The sequence below is a fragment of the Osmerus eperlanus genome, chromosome 2 (assembly GCF_963692335.1).
Source record: "Osmerus eperlanus chromosome 2, fOsmEpe2.1, whole genome shotgun sequence".
Lineage (NCBI taxonomy): Eukaryota > Metazoa > Chordata > Actinopteri > Osmeriformes > Osmeridae > Osmerus > Osmerus eperlanus.
Genome location: NC_085019.1, coordinates 14,694,209 through 14,704,051, shown reverse-complemented (window position 1 = coordinate 14,704,051; position 9,843 = coordinate 14,694,209).

Genomic DNA, 9,843 nt, shown 5'->3' with positions numbered 1-9,843 from the left:
CTATTTCGTGGAGCTCCGCCCCATAGGGGAGCTCTGCTCCTATTGGTTTACCCGCTGCCTAGTGCAGCTAATGACTGAAGATCAAAATATACACACACCTGTCACTCACACAGGTGCCCTATATAAGGGGGTGACAGCCGTCACTCATCCTCCCAAAAAATTCAGCACGGGTTGCTCGAATTTAGTGGCTTGAAGATTAAAGAATATCTGAAATGAGCGTTTCCATTCCACCGCTTCCGCGCAAGGCTCTTTTAAGAGCCCAATGCCGGTGCCGTTTCTTGGAGGCCGATGGAGACCACCACGAATTTTGTTTCGTGTGCTTGGGATCTCGGCATGCCAGGGACGGTTTGGTGAACCCTCCTGTCTGCTTGTCGTGCGCTGGCCTCTCCGTCTCGGAGAGGCGGCTGCGTCACGACTTCTTTCAGGTGGAGGAGCCCCTCGAAGATGTGGTCTCTGCTCTGCTCTCCGAGGAGGAGAGTTCAGAATTTGAGGACCACCTCGAGGCGGCTATTGAGGTGCACGCGCCTGGGCGGGAACCTCCTGTGGAGGCTTTCTGCCCAAGCGTGTTGCGTTCAACCCCCCCGCACTTCTCTGAGGTAAAAGGGCGCGAGTTGACCTCGACCTCAGAGGATGACGAAGAGCCGGCTCCCGCCCCTCCCGTCTCCTCAGCGCTGTCTCGCAGGGCAGACTTCCCGTCTGTCATCGCGAAGGCAGCCGAAATCATGGGCGTTCCCCTGCCGGCCTCTCCTCCTGTGGAGGAAGATGACCCGTGGGATGTCGGCCCTCATGCAAAACGCAGTAAGGCCTCGAAGCCCTTATGCCCCACTATGCCGAGACTGGCAGACTATGTGCAGGGCTCATGGGAAGCGCCAGCGGTGGCTAACGCCCCGGTCAAGGCGCTCCTCCCGTTCACGAGGGTGAGCGGGCTGGGTGAGGCAGCGAAGTCCGGTCCCCCACCCTTGGAACCGTCCCTCGCCGCTTACCTGGTGCCAGGGGCGAGCGCTTGGTTGACGGCGAGGAAGGCGACCCTGCCATCATCCCGGGACAAGCTTACTGCCTCTCTGGCAGACAAGGCGTATGTCTGGGGTGCGCAGGCAGCGGCTGCCTCTGGGAACGCCGCCCTTCTGACGGCGGCGGTCTCCAAACTCTCCACGGAGAGGCCTGAGGGACTGTCGGCCGAGGAGACGTCGTGGGTTGCCAGGATGGCATCTGCCGCGCTCCACCTGAATCAGGGGGCAGCGATTTGCGCTGGCAGGGCGATGGGAAACAGCGTTGTGGTTCATCGCCACCTGTGGCTGTCGCTAACAGCCATGAGGGAGGCCGACAAGTCCGCCCTACTCAACGCTCCCGTGGCTAGCGAGGGCCTGTTCGGACCGGCTGTGGCGTCAGCCTCCGAACGCTTCTCGCGCCTGGAGGAGGAGAGGAAGCACCTGCTAGGGCATATGCCCCTGCAGAAGAAACCTCACGCTGCTCCATTCTCTGTTTCCTCCGGTACCTCGCAAAGCAGGAGGAAACGAGCTCGCCGTCCGGTGGCACGAGCGGCCGCTGCGACGCAGGCTGCTCCTCCCGCGGCACCTGTTCCACCCTTGGCTGTTCCCCCCGAGAGAGCGGGTCACAGCCGCCCGCCTAACGCCAGCTGGCGTGGTGGCGGAGGGGGAAGGAAGAGGAGAGCGTGACTGGCGGCGGGGACCGAGGCTTCGGTCCCCACCCCGGTCTATCTGAATGAAATAAAGAGGCTTGGACCTCCACTCTACCCTTTCCCTGAAAGACAAGTGTTCCATTCAGTGCCTCTTACGCCTTCGACGAGTACAGAGCTGAGCACTCGTACTGTTGTCGAGCGGGTTAATGAGTTGGTTTCGGTTCGCGAGTTGTCCTCAACGAGTGACGCCGAACCATCAAGCACTGCACTCGTAGCGGAGTCTGGCCCAGCTAGCAAGCGTGTGGCCAGACCGCTACCCGTCTCTGTGCACCTTGACACAGCGTGTGACTCTGTTGTCACGTTACAAGAACCATCACTGCGGCTGTGCGCCCAGAGCTCTGACCGCACTGTGAGACCTCTTGGAGCTCATAGCTCAGACAGAGCTCAGACCTCTCTTGGTCAGGGGGCGCAGCCCCAGCCCTTTCGAGTCGACCCCACCTTGGGCTGTGCCGCCGATTCGGTGCACAGCGGCGGCTGGGGTCAGACAAGAGTACGGCCGTTTCCTGTCTGCGGCTCCGCAGCTACACGCACGCCCGCTCTCTCTGCGTTATGCAGAGTGGCGAGAGTCATGCTCACTGCCAAGCTGGCTAGACAGGATACTGAGAGAGGGTTGTGCCATCCAGTTCATGCGGACTCCCCCTCCTTTCAGAGGAGTGAGGGAGACACGCTTGTCCTGCCCGCTGAAAGCACTCGCTCTCCGGACGGAGATAGCGAGCTTGCTGACCAAAGGGACAGTGATCCCGGTCCCCAGAGATCAGGAGAACTCGGGTCTCTACTCCCCTTATTTTTTGGTTCCCAAGAAAAACGGGGGGATGAGGCCGATTCTAGACCTGAGGGTGCTCAACGAGAGTGTGGCCAAACGGCCCTTTCGCATGCTGACGATAAAGCGTTTGCTGACTTGTGTACAGCGGAACGACTTTGGGATCAGCATAGATCTGAAGGACGCGTATTTCCATGTGCCTATCAAACAGAAGCACAGGAGATTTCTGCGTTTTGCCTTCGAAGGGAAAAAGTACGAGTACACGCGCCTGCCGTTTGGTTACGCGCTGGCTCCTCGAACTTTCTCCAAGTGCGTGGAAGCAGCTCTAGAACCGTTACGGCGGAGAGGAATACGCATTCTGGCGTACCTCGACGACCTGTTAGTTCTAGCTCAGTCTCCGGACAGAGCTATCCAGGACGCGACCTCACTGGTGAGTCAGCTCAGCCAGTTGGGGTTCGCTGTCAACTGGGAGAAGAGCGCTCCATGGCCCGCTCAACAGTTTACCTACCTAGGTATCCATTTGGACACTGTTGGGATGAGAGCCAGACTGTCGGCGCCACGGAGAGAGGCTATTTCATTAGCTCTCCGCGCGTTCCGGGTCTCACGCACAATCACCGCACTGTCGGCGATGTCCCTATTGGGGTTGATGGCGGCGGCTCATGTAGTAGTGCCATTAGGCCTGTTATACATGCGCAAGCTGCAGAGATGGTTTGCTCAGTTGCGGTTGGATCCTGTGCGACACCGCCGCAGACTGCTAGTGATACCGAGATCAGTCAAAACCGATCTGAACCATTGGAGAGACCCGCGCGTCATGGCGCGCGGAGTCGACATGGGCAGAGTGACATCTCTCTATCCGGTCTTTACGGACGCGTCCTTGACCGGGTGGGGTGGAGTATGTCAGGCGGGCTCGATAGGAGGAAGATGGGAACCGTCAGAGACGCGTCACATCAACCTCCTGGAGCTCGAAGCGGTTCGACTGACTCTGTGCCATTTCGCGCTGGTGTTGAAGGATCAAAACGTTCTCGTCAGATCCGACAACAGGGTGACGGTGTCTTACATCAACAGACAGGGAGGGGTGCGCTCTCCAGCACTTCACCGCTTAGCGGAGGAAGTGTGGACTTGGGCTTTCACGCACCTACGCTCCCTGAGAGCTCTGCACATTCCAGGTCTGCTCAACGAGGGAGCGGACCTGATGTCAAGAGGCGGCCCGAGAGAGGACGAATGGAGGTTGAAACCGTCCATCGTGTCTCTGATCTGGGCACGTTTCGGCCGAGCACAGGTGGATCTGTTTGCGTCACGAGCCAACACACAGTGTCTTCTGTGGTTCTCGCTGCGCGCACAGGACAGACCTCCGCTTGGAGTCGATGCATTCGCGCACCGTTCCTGGCCGAGAGGTCTGCTATACGCATTTCCACCTCTGGCCTCCATCCTCCCCTTGCTGGCTCGGGTGAGGTCGGACGGGCTGTCGGTCATTCTGATAGCCCCCGATCGCCCCGGAGCCCCATGGTTCCCGGAGATGATGGGGATGCTGGTGGGCGGGCCTTGGCCCATACCTCATCAGACGGATGCGCTCTCTCAGGCCGGAGGCCTGGTGAAGAGCCCTCCAGTGATCGGAGGCCCACTTATGGCTTGGCTACTGAGAGGGAACTCTTAGAGCGCCGGGGTCTGTCTGATGCTGTCATTCAGACCATTCAGAGTGCGCGCGCACAATCTACTGCTAGAGGGTACGCGTCGCGCTGGCGAGCCTTCATGCAATGGTGTGGAAAACAGAACCTTGACCCGGTCTCATGTCCGGTCGAAATGTTCTTGTGTTTCTTACAATCGTTGTTTGACGAGGGCTTAGCCGCGAGCACGGTTCGTGTTTACGCGGCTGCCGTTTCGGCATGTCACGAAGGGTTCGCCAAAACGACACTGTTCAGCCACCCGCTGGTCAAGCGTTTTCTGGCTGGGGTGTGTAGGCTCAGGCCGCCTCCGAGAGCGTCAACACCTACATGGGATTTATCTCTGGTGTTAGACGCTCTGTGTGGGCCACCTTTCGAGCCCATAGACGATGTGTCATTACGTCTGCTTTCTCTCAAGACGAGTCTGCTTCTCGCTTTGACTACGGCTAAGCGAGTGAGCGACTTGTGCGCTTTGTCAACACGCGCGGATTGTTTGGTCATCTCGGGTGATCGAACAAGAGCGGTGTTGCGTCCTAACCCGGCTTTTATCCCCAAGGTGATTAGCCGAGCGTTCAGGGCACAAAGCTGCGAACTGAGAGCCTTTTTCCCACCTCCGCACAGCGGAGAGGAGGAAAGACGCTTACATAGCCTGTGCCCAGTGCGCGCTCTCTCGCGCTATCTGGAATGCACAGCAAGCATCAGATCTTCTCCCCAGTTACTGATCTGCTACGGTGGATCGAGAGCTGGCTTGCCACTCTCCAAACAGAGACTTTCTCACTGGCTCTGCGAGGCTATTGGTCTCGCGTACGAGTCTATGAGATGTCCCGTGCCACCTGGCATTCGGGCTCATTCCACCCGAGGAGTGGCGGCATCTGCCGCCATCCTCAGGGGTGTAGGAGTGGAGGAGATTTGTGAAGCGGCGTCTTGGTCGTCGCCTTCACCATTTGTGCGATATTATCTATTGGACGTTTCCTCCTCATCTTTTGCGCATTCTGTCCTCAGCATGGCTGGTGGATCAGGTGTAGCGAGATGACAACTCGCAAGGTTCTTGTGGGCCCTAGATGCGAGTTGTTCGTTGGGTTTATCGCCAAGTGTGGGACAGTCAGACATTCTCAGTTGAGATGTCTATACTGTATGTGTTCTGTTGCCCCTCCAGCTTAGCTGTTGTGCAGGCGAGAGGAACAACATGAGTTTTTAAGTAAACTCTCCTGTTTTCACCCTGGACGGCTCTCTGTCACAGTAGCGGCCTGACCAGGAGGACAGACCCTGTGTATTATTTACATCAGCAGGTCTGTCCTCGGTGCCTTGTGAGATTATGTGTCTTTTAGATCTAGTCTCGCTGGGGGTATATCTGGCCTCGCTCGCTCCGCCTAAACCAATAGGAGCAGAGCTCCCCTATGGGGCGGAGCTCCACGAAATAGAACGATAGTTAATGGAGGTAACTCCAGTTCTATGAGTGGAGCGGAGCCCCATAGGGCTGCAGGCCCAGCTCGACTTATTCAACCCGGCTGTATTAATACTTTTGGGAGGATGAGTGACGGCTGTCACCCCCTTATATAGGGCACCTGTGTGAGTGACAGGTGTGTGTATATTTTGATCTTCAGTCATTAGCTGCACTAGGCAGCGGGTAAACCAATAGGAGCAGAGCTCCCCTATGGGGCTCCGCTCCACTCATAGAACTGGAGTTACCTCCATTAACTATCGTTTCTTATATACTAGTGTAATAATTGGACCAATACGCTGTTCCTATTGGTCCAGAAGACGTTCTCAAAAAAATCCGTTTATATACCTCCTGAAAGTTTGCAGAGGTAAATAAACAGCAAATGTTTACTCCTCGACAGGTCTGCAAACGCCTTTGTAAACCGAGATTTGTTAAAACGTTTGTTAACCGAGACCGTAGGTCGAGGTTTACAAACAAATCGTTTTAACAAATCGAGGCGACAAAGCGTTTGCAGACCTGTCAAAGATTGCAGACCCAAATCAAACACGTCAAATCTGGAGCAGACGCCATGTTGTCAGAGCAATCAGCTGCACTTGCACTGGTGACGTCACTACATCTCCAACGCAACATATGAACATCAATTCGTCTTCTGTCTGCTTCAGATGCTTCTTTAAAACGGGAAGCGATTGCGGGGCGTTTGCGGACCTGTGCAAAAACCGTATTTGGTTGTTTTAGGCTTTTTTCTTTGGCTTTTTAGGCTACTTTGTTGCCGAGCAGATGCAACGTTGTTAAGGTCAATGGCTACATCTCCAAGCAACCGCTTGTTGCTAGGTCCGTAAAACGTTTATTTACCTCTGAGAACCTTCAGGAGGTATATAAACGCATAAACGGATTTATTAACTTTTGAGAACGTCTTCTAGACCAATAGGAACAGCGTATTGGTCCAATTATTACACTAGTATATAAGAAACGTTTTTACGGACCTAGCAACAAGCGGTTGCCTTGGAGATGTAGCCATTGACCTTAAAGATCCTGTAAAGTAAATTCCATGTTTTGCTAAGTACATTATACACGTGTGAAATGAGTTCCTGAAAGCATGTGCAAAGCGCTAAAACTTTGTCACACTGAAATGTGGAGTTAAACCGAAGAACAGTTTCTCTTCCGTTTTCAGATCAGGTTTTAATAGGCGGAGCCAAAAAATGCCCTATCTACGTCATTTCGCCCTATCTACGTCAGATCACTGAATGGCTCCTCCTGCAGTACTGTTATTGTAGCCTACATCAGCTAGCTAGCTAGCTTCAGGATGTCTCCCACCACCCGCAACTGCATCTTCCCTGGATGCAAGAACTCCAGCTGCGCTGCAAGGCCATTTAAGTTCCCTATTGATAATGAAAGGAAAAATAGGTGGATAGATTTTGTGAAGAGCTTCGCTCATGGAAAGCTTCGGATAAACTTTAACAGCCGCCTCTGCACTGACCATTTCACGGCGGACAGTTTTAACATGGACCAAAGACAGGCGGGGTTCACCAACACACGGCTTTTCTCTTGCAGCGCGGAGCCGTACCGAGCATCGCCCCTCCGGCCGTTCATCCTCCGGTCGCACCTGGACCATCCACCGCCGCCAGCAGTTCATCACTCAGTTCTGTGTGCTTGTTATAATTATACTAGATAACTTTTCCAGAGGTATCTCTGCTATGAGTTAGTGCAAACCACTAAATTGATATTAGGCTACTCGGTGTAGAATGATGGTATTTTGGTGAAATGGTAGCTAATGTGTTAGAAGTAGCCTATTTGGAGAGCTCACTGTCTGCTGTCTCTGGTGTCCATTTTTACTGTTACAGCTCAGGGGAACATTTCATTTATATGCATCTGTATGTTTCACTCATTGAACAAATAAATTCTAATTCTATATGGTTTTGTTCGGCTTGACATAGCGTCCATTATCTGGGTCGGAGGTAGGCACTAGGCAGCGAGGGGCGGAGCTTCAGCTCCTTCAGGCAACACGCCCCCCCAGTCCCAAGCAGAGAAGACTGCTGATTTTTTCACGATTTCAAAGCCTAATTTAACATACTTGTCGGAGTTATTTTTTCATTCGAATTTGGATGGGTAGTTAATAACACATTATTCTGTGGTGTGGCGAACTTAAAACTTGTTTCCAGGTCCACTTTACAGGATCTTTAACAACGGGGCATGTGCTCGGCAACAAAGTAGCCTAAATTGCCCCCCCAAAAAACTAAAACAACCAAATATGTTTTTTGCACAGGTCCGCAAACGCCCCGCAAGTATCTGAAGCAGACAGAAGACGAATTGATGTTGTTGATATGTTGCCTTGGAGATGTAGTGACGTCACCAGTGCAAGTGCAGCTGATTGCTCTGACAACATGGCGTCTGCTCCAGATTTGACGTGTTTGATTTGGGATCTTCCCACGTATTGTAGTATATAAGAAACCAAATGTTTACTCCTCGAGGTCAGCAAACGCTTTGTCGCCTCGATTTGTTTGAACGATTTGTTTGTTAACCGAGACCGTAGGTCGAGGGTCGTTTTAACAAATCTCGGTTTACAAAGGCGTTTGCAGACCTGTCGAGGAGTAAACATTTGCTGTGTGTTTTGAAATCCAATAAAGTAGTTAGTTATAGTTGTTGTAGTGGTTCAACTGGGGGTTTGCTGTGGGTTTCTTGTGGCTGATTGATACAATAATCATATTTTCTTGTGCTCTACTTTCCAGATTAGTGCAGACATGGTCATAGAGGATAGTGATGAGAGGTCCAGGTTGCTATGGTATGGGGTACAAATATACAGTCAGGTCCATAAATATTTGGACATTGACACAATTTATCATTTTGGCTCTGTATACCACCACAATGGATTTGAAATGAAACAATCAAGATGTGCTTTAAGTGCAGACTTTCAGCTTTAATTTCAGGGTATTTACATCCAAATCAGGTGAACGGTGTAGGAATTACAACACATTTTATATGTGGCCCCCCCCTTTTTAAGGGACCAAAAATAATTGGACAAACTAACATAATCATAAATCTAATTGTCACTTTTAATACTTGGTTGCAAATCCTTTGCAGTCAATGACAGCCTGAAGTCTGGAACCCATAGACATCACCAGACGCTGGGTTTCGTCCCTGGTGATGCTCTGCCAGGCCTCTACTGCAACTGTCTTCAGTTCCTGCTTGTTCTTGGGGCATTTTCCCTTCAGTTTTGTCTTTAGCAAGTGAAATGCATGCTCAATTGGATTTAGGTCAGGTGATTGACTTGGCCATTGCAGAACATTCCACTTCTTTGCCTTAAAAAACTCTTTGGTTGCTTTCGCAGTATGCTTCGGGTCATTGTCCATCTGCACTGTGAAGCGCCGTCCTATGAGTTCTGAAGCAGTTGGCTGAATCTGAGCAGATAATATTGCCCGAAACACTTCAGAATTCATCCTACTGCTTTTGTCAGCAGTCACATCAGACAAGGGAACCAGTTCCATTGGCAGCCATACATGCCCACGCCATAACACTACCTCCACCATGCTTCACTGATGAGGTGGTATGCTTTGGATCATGAGCAGTTCCTTCCCTTCTCCATACTCTTCTCTTCCCATCATTCTGGTACAGGTTGATCTTGGTCTCATCTGTCCATAGGATGTTGTTCCAGAACAGGCTCTTTTAGATGTTTTTTGGCAAACTCTAATCTGGTCTTCCTGTTTTTGAGACTCACCACACTGCAAAAACAGATTTTTAAGAAAGTAAAAAAATACTTATTTCTAGAAAGTTTGTCTTATTTCTAGACTAAAAATAAGATAAATCTTGCCAAGCATATTTCACATAAGAAAAATAGTCTTATTTTGAGAAAATATATCTAACTTTTTCTTAATAAGATTTACCAACTAATATCAAGCTCTATTTAACTAGTAACAAGGTGTGGACATATTTGTTTAATTATCCCAGCAAAGGAAAAAGATTATCTTCCTTATTTTAAGATTGAGACCACTTGCACAACTTCTCAATTTAAGAATCTTAGGAAATGACAGCAATTTATTTCATTTACATGACAAACATGAAAATACAGTTTAGCATAACCGTTGACTGATTGGGAAAAAGGTATTAAACAGTTTTGTGTTGCCCACCACCTTCTTACCAAATCCATTTCAAAACTTTCCATAACATTTCTATAACTTTTTGCCAAATTTCCATGTACATGTATATCTTATGAGCCACAGCTGTTGTAATAACAGAATAACAGCGTGCCTTTTACAATACATCAGATGAGGCTTTGTTTAGCCCAATC